This window comes from Lates calcarifer, linkage group LG5 (assembly GCF_001640805.2).
Source record: "Lates calcarifer isolate ASB-BC8 linkage group LG5, TLL_Latcal_v3, whole genome shotgun sequence".
In the NCBI taxonomy this organism is placed as follows: Eukaryota; Metazoa; Chordata; class Actinopteri; family Centropomidae; genus Lates; species Lates calcarifer.
The window spans coordinates 10,499,724-10,515,084 of NC_066837.1; the positions used below are offsets into that span (position 1 = coordinate 10,499,724).

General features: G+C 38.5%; 1 protein-coding gene across 1 annotated transcript in view; it reads left to right on the forward strand.

Moving 5' to 3' along the window:
• The window catches only part of LOC108887372 (teneurin-3-like), a 270,632-nt gene that overhangs the window by 20,233 nt on the left and 235,038 nt on the right, over positions 1-15,361 (forward strand).

Sequence of the window (15,361 nt, forward strand, 5' to 3'; positions counted from 1 at the left end):
AAAGGCAGTAGTAAACGGCTCAGATTTATCAAGCCCCTACTAATAAATGTTGCAACAGTGATATTTATTGTTTGTTTGTTGTTGTTTTGTTGTGTTTGGGGCTTTAGAGATATGAAAACAAATATTAAAGACACATTTGCTGAACTGAGAAATTCCATGTGGCCTCCTCCTTGTTGTCCTCCTCTGCCCCTCGAACCTCTTTCAGAGATCTTGCTATATTAGCATTAAAAGGACCGCTCATTGTACTGTCTTTGCTTGTTTACACTGAACTGAACAAAGGCAGCATAATCACTCAGAGGCGTGATGTGACGTGTGACACAACAGTGTCACTGTCCATCCCGCTCCCTTGATGCAGACTTTATTTTGGCTCTGTGAGTACCAACTTAAAGTTGGAACAACTATGCCCCTCCCCATTTTATGTTCCTATGTATTATTCAACATTCCCACCCTGAACTGGCTGTGTAAAGGGGGCTTTTGTTGTTGTCAACTCTCCCTCCCACACACACGTTGGTCTTTCTGTAGTTGTGAGGACACTCAGTGATGCCTCACACATGCCTCGTGGAGCTGTATGTATGAACGCAAATGTCTGAATCACTCGGACCAGACACTGAACAGACTTTAGCTCCCTGGTATAAAGTCCAGTGTATAGTGTCCAGTTGAGTTGATGTGTGAATAAAGCAGATAATTATCTTGAGAACAGCCCCTTCACCATCCATCTATAAATGGATAAATCTCTGTCTGTGTCTGTTTTTCATTTTCTCAACAATTGCTGCAGATTTTGTGGGTGCGTTGCTGAGGATTCAAGGAAGTGCAGTGTTGACTATGACATATTTTGGATGAGCAGTTGTTCAATCAACAGAGAATTCTCCATTTATTTTAAACTGCACTTGCTGTCACCATGGTAACCTTTTTTTTTTCCCTTTTTATTTTTCTTCTTTTTTCGATAAAGAAACAATCTAGCTTGACGAGAACTGTCCTGGTCACAAATAAATGCCTTATCCTAACCTTAACAAAAATTCTAACCTGAACCTTAAACCAGTCTTAAGTTGTTGACTTGTTGACACAACTATAGAAGGACATGTAACAAACAAAACCAACACATACACTCACACACACACCCTCTTTTCTCTTGCTCTTCGTCAGACAGCTCTTGGCTTATAAAACCATCATGATATATGATATTGTCTGACCAAAATACAAAAAAGTCCCACTGTGATTTAAACAGAGTATTGTTCCTGGACTTAGATACACACAAAAAAGACACAAAGTGATGTCCACACTGACAGTTTTTTCTTTGTCTAATGTGGGTATGTTGGCATTTTATGCTGGACAGAAAACACAGGCATACACACACATACACACATGTTGTTGCTGAAATTTGTGGAGATATATATATATATATATATATATGTGTGTGTGTGTGTGTGTGTGTGTGTGTGTGTGTGTGTGTGTGTTGTTTATGACACAACAGCATAAACCAGAAAACAGGCAGCCAAGATTTTAAGTATTCCCTTTACTTTAAGCTCTTTCCTTTAGAGTATGTTTCAGATTTTGACCTGAATTTCTAAAGGTTGACCACTACTCCCTAATCCACTTTTCTCTCTCTTCACTTCCTGACTTGGGCCCCTGGGGTTGGCCCTGAGGGAGCATAAAAGCCAATCAAGTGGCTGTAACTGTAGGGAGGTGGTTCCTGTGGGACCATAAAGACCAATAAAATGGCCAGGAAATATAGGAGAAAAAATGAAGAATTCTCTTGTTAGATATTAATCACCACCCTCTTTTTGTCTCACTCATTTTTCACACATACTTACACACTCCTCTGCTCTTGTGTGGTTGCCCTGGGTGCTTTGTTCCAGGCTTTATCCAGCAGAAGTGAAGAGTGATGAGAATGATCTCAGCCATCTATTTCTATTGTTTTGCGATGCTGTGGAAGAAAAAGCTAAGAGAGAGCTTTCAGCTGGTCTAAAATTTTGAAACTGTGATCTGCGTGTGTCTTAAGAACTATATAAGTTTTTCATGTTATGGGTGGGCACATACAGTACCAGTGAAAAGTTTGGACACACCTTCTCATTCAATGGTTTTTCTTTATTTTTTATTATTTTCTATATGGTAGATTAATATTAAAGACATCAAAACTATGAAGGAACACATATGGAAATTTGTAGTAAAAGAAAGTGTTAAACAAACCAAAACATGTTTTATGTTTTAGATTCTTCAAAGTAGCCACCTTTTGCTTTGATGACAGCTTTGCACTCAGGAGACTGAGAAGAGAAAAGCAATGAATTTTCAGAGCAGAGAGAACAACTCCTCTCTTGAAGAGTTGGCTGAGGAGAGAGCAGAGCAGAACACATCTGAGCTTTGGGTCCAATGGTAACTTAAGTTGGGAGTATTTTACATGAGTTTGACATACTGTCTGACAGCCAGTCATCACACTCAGATTTTGAATTAACATTTAACAAATGATTAAGTACTGAATATTTCACCATGTTCCTGTGGCAAGATAACTAAACTCTGATTCAACACTTTACTGCAATTGCCTCATTTCTACCTTGACTAATTGGATAAATGCACAACTAGGAGCCGGTTCACAGAAAGACACGATTCATCAGAGGAAGCAGTCCAATGTTGTGACTTTTCACTTTTTAATAGTGTTTCATGGCTCTGGTGTTGGCCTCTTTTTTCTTCCTCACAAATAATCTTTCTTTGTAACTGGTGGTTATATTTATCTTAGCATTGTTCTTTGCTTGGGTGATGTAAGAAACTTGTTTTCTGCTTGTTACTAGTTTTATGGTATATACATTGTTGCCCATAAAGTTGGAATACAATATTTTTATCTCTTTCATGAAATGATTGTGACAGTGTGATTTATTCTTGATAGATAAAGTGTATATCTTCTCAAAACAAAACTGGTAACTGGGACTCAGTATGTAATCATTGCACCTGGTCAAAGGTGATTACTGATATGTATAAATAGGAATAAAAAAGAGGAATGTGTCTGAAAAAATTATTCCAACTTTATGGGCAACAGTGTATATGTGCATTATTGTGTGTGCAGCACATGATCTACATCATTGTCCAACAAATAAATAGTAAATGGACTGTACTTATATAGTGCTTTTCTAGTCATGTCCACTCAAACCGCTTTAACTCTACAGGTATATTTACCCATTCACTCACATTTATACAGTGCTTGTTCTATCTCTATAGAGTGCTCTAAGTACATTCCCACACACTCACATACCGATGGTATTCCATTGTGGGAATTAGGGGTTCAGTATCTTTCCCAAGGATACTTCAGCACACAGACTGGAGGAGCCGGGGATTTAACCACTAGAGTAGTGTGTGATTCACTCTACCTGAGCCACAGCCATTCACAAGTCTTGGGGCTCACCTAGTTGTGCTGGGAATATTATTGTCCTCACTTGACAACGAGAGTATAGATTAAATGCATTACAGAATAATTCCTCTAAGTGTTCATTTGTCAGTCTGTGTCCTTGCTTGTGAACTTGAAATTGATTGTGTTTGATTCCACATAGATGTATACTGTTCATTCCATTCAACACATCCTTCATTTTATTTCAGCAAAGAGAACAAAACCTACCAAAGCCCTGACACTACAGCAATCAAAGCCCTCTGCTGATGTGAAACCAGCTAGTTATTAGTAAGGTCTTGTTAGCATATTGTTGATGTAATTGTATCCTTAATTGTTCATTTGGAGGCTAATTGCTAATTGCATTGATTGGATATGTAAGTGATGTGTGGTGATTTCCTTGATACGGTAGTGAAATGCGTGGAGAAGGTTTCACTGGGCAGAAGTGGTTTTTTTTTTTTTGCTTTGTTCATTGTTAACATAGTTCCCAGTTATAATATATCCTTTGTGTATGTTTGCAGGTATAACTGGCTATATAATGCTACAGTATGTGGGATCTGTTGACCTCTTCACAGATTCTTGAAAAACATCTTTATGTCCATGCTGCAGCACATACATTAGTAGGCTGAAGTTTCAACGTACTGTCTTTTATTGTGTCGATTCTGTGTTGTGTAGTTCTTAGCCTTGGTTGCTATGGGAAAAGTGCAGACTGCACAATACAGGTAGAACACACACACGCGCACACACTACACAGTTGTTTCTGTGTTGGCACATAGCTAATGGGAAAAAGAGAGGGAGAAGGTAAACCAAATTCTTAAGTCTATCTTACAGTAAAATGGCGACAGACAGTAAAGACAATGTTACCAGGAACAAGGGGAAATTGAGGGATTCAGAGAAAGAAACACGGAGAGGGATGAGTGAAGCCACAAGAGATTACAAAGCTAAAGCTAAAATATTTTTAACTGTCTTGTCCTATGGAAAAGAATATATTCCATATGTTGACAAAACAAGATTAATGCCTATATGGAATTCGTAGAATGTTACATTTATTAAATCTAAGAGCAATATGATGTCCTCAGTTATGTTTTCACCATGTCTGTCTATAGATTTCTTTCCTTATTTCCATTAATAAATAGGTATTTGTTATATATTGAGCCCTTTTTTCCTTGCATTCTTAGTGATTAAATAATAATAATAGTAATAATTAACTAATAAAAAAGGGAATTATTTGATATGGGAAAATAATTAATTTTTCTCTGCTGATACTTTGAATGTGAACCAATGACACTAAATAGAAATCAGCAGGTGAATGCAATGCAAATGCAATACTCCTTAAATTAATATTTTAATGGAAGATATAGTCAGTAGCCTTTCCAGGAAGATTTGTGAGTTAATTTCCCGGCTTTGATAATTATTCTCATTATTAAAAAAAAAAGTGTGTATGAGCATGTGTGTAATTGAATGAAAATACATTAATAATTAGCATGTGTAAGGACTGGTTGCTCCTAGATGACTTTGACTACATAATAATGTGTTTGGTTGGTTTGAGTGTGAGAGTAGTAAACTGTGTTTAATGGCACAGCATAGGACTGTTCATGTGTGTGTGTGTGTGTGTATTAAGGCGTGTATTGATGGCTGAATTTGGCTTTGATGTACCACCAACGGGTAAAAGCACACAAATGTATGTACTCAGAGGCACATCACTTTATGTCTTCACATTCATTTTATTTTTGAATGTTTTGGTTTCAGCTGGGCTCTGCGAAAGCTGGTTTTGATTAGGTTTGTTTTTTTTTGTTTTTTTTGCTTTATTGTTCCCCAGCAAGTGGGCGAAATTGACTTGTCACAATATGTTACTTTACTTCCATCCATCTATCAGTCTGTCGCTCTCTGCTTTGGTCTGCTTGTCCCTGATGTAGTTATACCACAATATACTGACAGTTGATGAAATCTGTGGTTTGGTTCTCTCTGTGTGTTTGTATATGTATGTGTTTATAAGAGCACCACAAGGGGCACCAGCATGCCATTTGCTGAGCTTTGCAAATGAAATTGCAGTTTGGTTGGAATTGCATACATGCACAGAGACCTAATGACATTTTCATTGGCCACTAGTCAATTTTCTGCTCTTGTTCTTGCTTTTGTAGTTTTCTAGCTACTGTTGTTTACTGTTGTTTTCCAAGGTCTGTGGAGTGGCAGATCATATTGGTATTATATTGAGGTTGCACAAACAACATTTCCATGGCTTTAGTTGGCAGATCATAAGATCATACAATAAATGTATATACAGGATAAAGCATTAATTGGTCATAAAATTTGACCTGATCTTCATCAAAGTTACAATTAAACCAGCACAATTAAACCAGCCAGTGGGAAAAGTAAGTGAATCCCCGAATAGCTGGTCACACCTTCTTGCAGCAGTAACCTCAGTCCAGTCCTCTTCCAGTAGCTGTGGATCAGACCTGTCCAACGTTCAGGAGGAAGCTCGGACCATTATTCCTACTGAACTGCTTCAGCTCAGACATATTCTCTTGATGTCTGGTGTGAAAGGCTCTCTGAGCCTGTTGTGTGGAGTTCTGGGCTCTGACTCCAGAGGGTGGATTTTCTTTGTTTGTGAGCAGCACAGGTGACGGTCCCGTCTCCCTTGCTGAACTCAGTCAGCATTAAGGGAACAGAGAAGGACATTGTGGATGAATACAAGTGCCTGTATATGCACCCAGACAATAAGTTGGACTAGACTAAAAACACAGATTCTCCATACAAGAAAGATGAGAGCTGCCTGTATTTGCTCAGGAGACTCAGGTTTTTGGATGACTGCAGAACCATGCTGCAGATGTTTTATCAATTGGTGGTGGCAAGTGTCATCTTCTATACTGTAGTGTGCTGGGGCATTGGGGTGAAGGCAGCTTATGTTAATAGACTTAATCATCAAACTGTATAACTCCTCCAACTTCTGCTGGAAGGACAACTGAGTACTGTGCTGTTATACTGTTGTACTATTATCATGTACAATAGTGAGTTTAATATTATGTCCATTATCATGTGCAATATTATTTATTATATTATCATTACTCCTCCATATCACTTTTAATTGTCAGTACTATGCATTTCCATTTCAGTGTATTTTTAGTTTAGTTTACTTTCTTGCTTATTTCTGAAGTTATTCTATTAGGTACTAGTTCTTGCATTTACTCCTTATACACGTCATATTTTTGTCCGCCCCCCCAAATATATTTTTCTTTTTAGAAATCTGACGCAATCTCTAGCATAACAATTTCCTTAGGGATTTTTACAGTTCTATCTTAAGTCATTCTGTAACAGATTTACTCTGACGCTTAGGGTCACTGTCTCGTTGCATCATCTATTGATCTTCAGCCACCCTGACATTATCTTGTAAGACACACTGATGAACTTGGGAATTCATTTTCCCCTCGATGATGGTGAGCTGTCCAGACCCAGAGGCAGCAAAAGCCCCAAATCATGATGCTCGTTTGACTGTACTTCACCTTTGGGGTGATGTTTTTACACCATACGCAGTGCTATGTTTTTTTAATATGTTGAGAGCCGTGTCCTGCCATGGTCTCCATGATGTGTACATGGTATACTCATGAACCAGCTCCAATGATTCATTTAAGCCTTTAGCTGTTACTTTGGGATTCTTGTATTACCTCATTGCGCATCTTGTGTTGCGCATTTAGAGTCATCTTAGCTGGACATCCTCTTCTAGGGAGGGTAGCCACAGGACTAAATTGTCTCCATTCATAGACAGTTTGTCTGACTGTGGATTGATGAATATCTGAACTCTCTGAGATGACTATGTTAGCCTTTCCAGCTTCCAGCTACACTGTGAATGTGAAATTCAATATGGACATTATACGGTAATTTGAGTGTTAATAGTTAAAATGGTTTGTGTTAGTTTGATGGGTTCACTTACTTTTTCTTTCCACTTTAAGTTAAGTTTTTCTAGGCCTTTTTTTTCCAGGACTTGTGATTCAATAATTGCATTTTGGTCATAAATTTGTGTAATTCTTTAGTTTTTAATATTCAGCAAAACCCTACTCACTTAACTGAACAGTAATTTAGATTCTGGTTTTTGCCAGGCTTTGGATTTTCACCTTGCGCTACATCTTAAATATCACAAACAGAGCTATAATAATGGACAACAACTTAAGACTTTATACATAAATCCATTTTTATAATATAATCAATGCGTATTAACAATGAAAAAGAAAATCTCCCTCTGCTAGATACTTTAAGCTGCATCCTGGGAGATGACACTCATTGAACCATATTAATGGGCTTGTCAGGTTGGAACTCCCCAAAAGCAGGGCACCAACACTTTGGGTTCCAAGCCATAATAAATGAATCATAGATCCACTGCAGATATTTAGAACTGTTCCTGTTCAGCTGAACAGTCTGCATGCTCCTCTGCTGCTCTAATTATCTCTCACCTTCCCACTAGTACATCTTCATAGGCTCAAATTGCTCCAAGAGGGCCTGTCATTGGTCCCTGTGGTTTCCAGCAGGGAGGGACACACACACGCAGATACACACCCATTAACATATGTACCCATACATATACACAGTGAGCACTACACAAGCGAGTGTAAAACTGCATCAATCTTGAGCACCATGAGTATACAGAAGCAGACATAGCACAAGTCCTCCTGCATATATTTACCTAGTGTTAGTATTACAGAAATGTCCTTCATTTTTACAGTACATTTTAAAACTCCTAGCTTAAATGCTTAAATCCTACTGTATGAGGATGTGTTGGATATGTAGGATGTGTAGGATATGTTCCGTTAAATATGTAGACGGGTAAAAATTACTCTTGGTAGATATTTTTATAGTGAGCCAAATACTTTACTTCGGTCTTGTGTTGTCATAAACAGATTAGTTTAAGGCTCTGACACACCTGATTTTTCAACAGGGACAGCCCACACCCTACTTTGTAGCTTTCTGATGTCCAAAGTAATCTTATGAGCATCTTGTGATTCTCCTAATGAACAAAAAATTTTACATTAACTTAATACTTGACTGAACTGAGCAGTTAAATTACAATCTGGTACTGTCAGACAGTGGATACTGTGGTTGTACTAGTTGTGCTGCTTTGAATTTGTTGTTATAATTAACAACTTCACTGGTTTCAACAAGACCCTTATGATTTTATAACAATGTATGTTTCATGTTCTTATTCAGACATAACAAAAACCTCTCTTTGTAATATTGATACATTGTTACAAAACTTGTCACAAAACGTTCACACAATCAGCATATTTCATTAAAGCAAACTTATAACTCTCATTATAAGACATTGCAGTCAATGCAGGCTGGAAAAATGGACCTGAATGTCTGGTTTATGTTATTTGATGGTGTTTTATGTTTATATTTAAGTTAGGGATGCCAGTGATTAATTGATTATCGATTAATTGCCATTAATAATTTAATTGATGAAAAACAAATTAACAGAGGTAGAAAAAGATAAGGAAAACTAACTCATCTCCTTGTTGTCTAAGGAATTAATAAGACTGTGGTTTTAAGTAATGAAACTTCCTTGAACTTGTTGTCTGGGAATTGTCAGGTTCAGCTAGCTATCTAAGGCTCATGCTAATGCCAAACTACTACAGCTTTAAATTTGCAGCCCTAGCTGCTTTAGCCTGGGCAGCCCACTGCTGGCTAAACTCAGCTGACAAAGTTTCTGTCCAATCAAATTTAACCTAATTCATAGAAATTCCCACTGCAGACAGCACACTGCTTATATCAAACACACTCTTGTCTCCTGAACAGTCAGTTAATGCTAAGTTAAAGCACATATAATTATGGTCCAACAGACTCTTACTGTGACTATGTCAAAGAATATATCTGTGAAGAGGAACATAATCAGAATCCCTTGAAGGAACGCTGTGTTTCTATCACCACCTAAGACTATGTAATAAAATAAAGGCAGTGGAGAGGTTAGAGGTCTGTGATTCACTGATGCTGTGAGGGAAGGGAAAAGGCAGCGAGAAGCAAAGTGTGACAGGTCTGTGTGTGTGTGTGAGAGAGAGAGAGAGAGAGAGGGAGAGGGACACTTTTAATTTCTTAAAAGTGTACTCTGTCTTTGTCTTTGTTTGTCTTGTCTTTTTATTGTGTGTGTGTGTGTGTGTGTGTGTGTGTGTGTGTGTGTGTGTGCATGTGCGTGCGTGTGTGTGTATGTGTCTACATGTGTAATGTAACTACAGGCTCTGATCATAGATAACCTTCTTGGTGTCCTCTCACTGGCTCTATCAAACACACTTCCAATCTGTGTGTGTGTCCAGATGCTGAAACCAGATGCTTTCCTTCAGACTGCAGGCGCCTCAGATAGTGACAGGGAGCGAACACACACAAGGTTATCACGCAAAGACTCACCAGCAGATACACACACACACACACACACACACACACACACACACACACACATATCTCAGGTAGATTTCAAGGTCACATTTTGTGCTCTATGATATAATATTGCTTTAATCAGCACTCTACTAATGGCTATGTCATTTACTTTAAGGTATTTAAAGCTGAAGTGAAACTAAAGCTGCAGAAGTCTTTTCAATAGTCAGATCAGCAATTATGAATGTGTTATCACAACATCCTTTTTTTCATACTAATTCTGTTATCTGAGCAGTGCAGAATTACCCTACTGCCCAGGAATATGTCCTAAACTGATTATGTGCTGCTGAATAAACTCCAGAAACTGTTTTCTCTCAGAGCTGTTTTCTTGTCATAGTAGAAAAGCCTTTGGGTCAGTGTGATAAAAAATAAATAAGTAAAGGAGTGAAAGGGATGAAACTATGTGAAGTGTTTGTTCAGATTAATGACATTCTTTTGACAACCAGCATTGTCCAGTAAATATCTCTCTATCAAAATGATCTATCCTTGACAAAGATGAACAGCCACCTTGAATGACATGAAGTCTTCCTTGAAAACATCCCAACTCTGATTACTTTTTAATAGAGACATTACAAGGATGTTGTTGTTAAGGTCCTAACCTCTCAGCATTAATATTCTTGCCTAAGGCTAATATAAATTACATAAATTGCAAAGATATAAATAATTTCATTTCAAAACTTATCTCCCTCTTTCTATACCTATATACCTGCTTCACAAGAAATCCATCCCCCATGCAAGCCCTTTGAAACAGCTGTGTGCAGGTGTACATCCTTACTCATGTAACACACAGGCTACACAAGTATGCATAAACAATCCTTGCAAACATATCCACATACTTGCTGTCATGTTGAGAGACAAAAACTCAGACACACACATACAGAGTGAGCCTGTGAAGTGATGGTTTCATAAATAAATTACATTGCTCAGTAATGGAACAGTGTGGTGTTGTGGGAACAAGGCTGACGCTGCCATGACAACCTCAAGGGTCGTGTGAGGTCATCCGCAGCTGCTGGTGTGAGGCCATCACGCAGTCACCTCTCTCTCCACAGAGGTTGAGTGTACATGAGTCAGTGTTTGGATTTTGAGGTATTTCAGTGTGCAGTGTTCCTATATGCATATAGCCTACAGTGACTTCAGAGAGTATTCACTTTTTGCACACTTTATTATGCTGTAGATTTAATTCTAAGTTGCTAGATCTACCATTTTTGCTCATCAGTCTGCGCTCAATAACAATGACAATGTGAGAGCAAAAAAATCAAAATATCTCCATTATAAAAGAATCCAGACCCTCAATTCAGTTATTTGTAGAGTCTCTTTGGCAGCAGATGCAGCTTCAGTCTTCTTGGGTCAGTCTCTACAAGCTTTGCACACCTGGATCTGGGCAGTTTATCCCATTTTTCCTGACAGATCCTCTTAACCTCCCTTATGTCGGATGTGAGGCATCAGTGAACTGCCATCCTTAGGTTTCTTCCGCAGATGTTCTTTGGGGTTTAAGTCTGGATTTTGGCTCTGCCGTTCAGGGACAGTCAGCTAATCATTAGGCAGCAGTGCAGTGCATAAAATCCTGCAGATACAGGTCAGGAGCCTCAGTTAATGTTCAAACATCAAACATCAGAATGTCGAAGTATGTGATCTCAATGACTCTGACAGTGGCATGATTGTTGGTGTCAGATGGGCTGGACTGTATTTCTGAAACTGCTGATCTCATGGGATTTTCACACGCAACAATATCTAGAGTTTGCTCACAATGGTGAGAAAAAAAATCATTTAAAGCGCAACCTTTCACAGAATAGCAAACATGGAAGATGTTTGTATGGTAAAATGGAAGTTAACCCAACTACACAAAATATTAAAATTATTGCAGCATAACTTTTTACTTAGACACCAATTATGCTTTTTTATTTCTATTTCTCGCTCTGTTTCTGACTATTATTTTGTCTGTCTGTGCCTCTCCTATTGACATTAATGATGTTGGATTTGTTCAATTTTCAACCAATGTTTCTGCCTCAACCTTTCATTACTTATCTCTGTCTCTGTGTGCTGAGTGCACTTGTGCACACCAGCTGTTCAAATCAAGTTGAAAATTATTGCTCACTGAGTATACAGTTCACTATGCTTTGTTCTTTGTAGCAAGCTGAGGAATTGTTGATTCAGAACAAAGTATCACTTAGGATAACTACATACATGGATGCAAAGCACAAAGTACAAAGTGGATGCTAACATTCCTCTGATGGACAGCAACAGAATAAAATAAGTCCTTGCTCTGTGTAGAGCTAGAGCTGGAGCTAAAATATTCTGCAATCGAACCTCAAAGTAGAGCACATAGATTATGTCCACTGGTTACATAGATTGTTATATTGCTTTTATTTTACCCCTGTTGTATATTTCTATTTTTCATGCTGCAGCAGCTGTTTCATTATTGGTATCTCATCACTTCAGCCAAAAGGTCTTTACACATTATACACAAATAAACAGTACAAAAGAGCAAAATACTCCACCCGCAAATATGTAGGAGCTGAAGCTCCACCATGGATGGTTCCAGATATATTTTAGGATGTTGGTGAGCTCAAGCAAAAATATTGAATGCGTTTCCTTCCTTATACAGAATCTCAAAGCTGATTGTTGGTGAATTTGTGTTTTTCTTGACACATCACCTGTTGATCACCAGAACAGCAGGAGTCCCTCCGTGTAAACTGAATGGGGACACACACATAAAACCATTGCTCCGTTGCATTAATAGTGGTCAGAAACTCCACAGGAAACCTTTAATGCCCTGAATTTACAGCTCATTGAGCGTGTTGAGCATGTCTGTACCCCCAGATTCTCCTGGTGTTAATTGTGATCTCCAGAGATATGCTCAGGACTGCAGCTTATGCTCAGATGCTATTAGTTGCCTGTCCCTACATTTTCTTACTGTCGTTCTGGGTGAATGTACTTCTCGACCTCAGTCATAACTTAAGAGACACTCACCATTTCCAAATACAGACTTAAAGGCCATCATTTTAAAGCATGTTACATGCTCACATTATGGGGATATTTTTTCAAATTAAATACTGTAACTACCAGGACAGCAGATGTAGTCTCACTCTTTCCAAACTTGTAGCATTATTTAAAAATAGCTACCCAGCTGATTTCTTATATAAGGGATGATAGTCATCTAAAGGTTAAATGGCATGATTATAACTTTGCTGTTTGTCTGTTGTATTTGATTGAGATGATGATATGTTTCATCTTAACCTCTTATTATGTTAACGGTGTGTTTTGCTTTTCATAGCCATCACTAGCCTTGATTATGTGTAGGGTGTGTTCTTGTTTGTTTTTCTTCTCCTTTGATTGATCATTAACCCTCAAGCTAATCAGAAGAGAAAACCGTGTTTATATGCATATAAAGTATTCGAGATCACCAACTGTTCTCCGGAATAAACCGCTTTTATTTTAGCTGCCTCACAGTTCACACACAGAGCAGTGCAGGAGCAACAGTGTGGCAGGCTGTAAACTTTATAGGTCTCGCCTTAAAATGACCAAACTGCAAAACTAACTGTGATGGAGGTAGAGACTTAATGAAAACAGAGGGCAGAGCGACACTGGACAGAGCAAGGCAGGGCAGAGTGACTCGTTTCTGCCGGCTGCTCAGATAAATTGGAAACTGCTGGTGTTAGAATGAGTTCAAACCAGCTGTCAGCAGCCCGGCAAGAGAGACTCACCACGCAATGTGGTAGGATTTCATAACAGAGCTATAACCAAGATGCCAACTCTATGTTTCCACCATATATATTTTGTGACAGTGGCCTGCTGCTGGAAAATTACTGCAGCCACTGCAAAGTTATAAAATCACAATGGAGTGGTGCAGGAATGAGTCCTAAAAAACAGAAATAAGTTAGCATTTTGGCACTCCTGGTTCCTTTGTCCCGAAGTCGATGGGTTTTTTAACAGGTTTTTGGTCAGATGTCTGAAAAGTCTGTGGTTAACACAAACTCAAGACATTTTCGTGTTTTGAACTACACAATAAAATGCATCAGAAAATACCAAACATAAAAAAAGACGGTTGCTAACAAGTGGCTAAATGAGACTGCAGAATTTCTTGATGTCATAACACTGCACACGAAAACAGGTCTACTCACCAGTCCAGCTTTACAGCCTCATTGTGTTTATATTCATACTCTTGCAACTATCACTAACTTTCTAAGAGGAAAGACTTTTGTAGAGGAGGTCAACACTAGATTAAATTACAAATTGGAAGCTATAGTGGTGGTGATGCTGTCATTTGAGGTGCCCATGGGCACGCTGACAAAAGTGGAAGGAGTCTGGAACCTTCTTGCTGTGGAGCATGTAGTGATAACCACTGCACCACTGTGACACCCGTGATTAATGTCACAGAGTGTAATAATTATTATTGCAGTTATTCTCATTCCCACAAGAGGTTGCATGCCACAGACACTGAGCAAGTGTGAGCAAGAGAACATACTTTGCATATTTTCAGCTTCTGGTAGGCTGGGACACTGAGCGGACGTATGTCCTCTAATACAGAGTGCTGTATCACCTAATGATCATCAAATATCAAATATTCACAAACCGTATCGTATGTGGTGACAATTATGGCCAGGCCTCAGTGTCCCACATAGAGACTGCTGCTCACGTGTTTAATATTGTAACTGTGATGGTGAAGGTCCTCTAACCTTAAGACCACAATCTTTTCTTTTTTTAACTTGTGCTGTACTCTGTATTATTTTCTTCCTGTCATTCAGTATATATTGATTTTGTCTGGTGGCTATGCAGTCAATCAGCAGAGCAGGAAATGCACACTGCAACATGTGGCAACATGCCCCATGGGTTATTTTAAATAGTAAGTAAGTATAGATATTATACTGAAACCAGTTTTTGTAACATGTTTTTAGGGAATTATACAGTCAATGCATCAAAGTCCATTTTATGTTAAGCTGCACCCTTTGTCAAATTCATGACTTTATGATTAGGTATGATTTGTTCATTGTTATCTACAGTATCTATCCTGCTACATCTTGTGTTATTTTCATTGCAAGCTGAGTAATAGCTGAACCAACTGGTTTCTACAAAAGTCACAAAAGGGATCACATAGCATCAGACATGAAGATAAAAACAAAATGATGTAATGCCCACAGAGGGGAAAACTTCACTGGATGGATTGCTGTTGATGTTAGATTGTAGATAAAACCTGAACCTTATGAAAGATATGGGAGAACAAGGTGGGATAGTGTTTGAAACTGCGACAACTGGCGGCTGTAAATGTACTTTCAGAATTGTGGAAAAACCCACTGATCAGCAGGTACTATGGAAGGATGGACAGATGGATAAATAAATAGTTGGAAGATGAAGGGGAGATAAAGTGGGAGGGGGTGTGGAAGCAATTCCTTGCACACCTCTCAGTCATAAATATGGAAAAGGAACAGCGTGGCTCAGCCAGCCCTCCTACGAGCAGAATGTTATCCTGCTTCCTTGGCAGAGTGAAAAAACCTCTAGCTTAGAGAGATACAGAGAACAGATAAACAAATGAATGGATTTACTTACAGAGAGATGTATAGGAAAAGAACCATAACACCA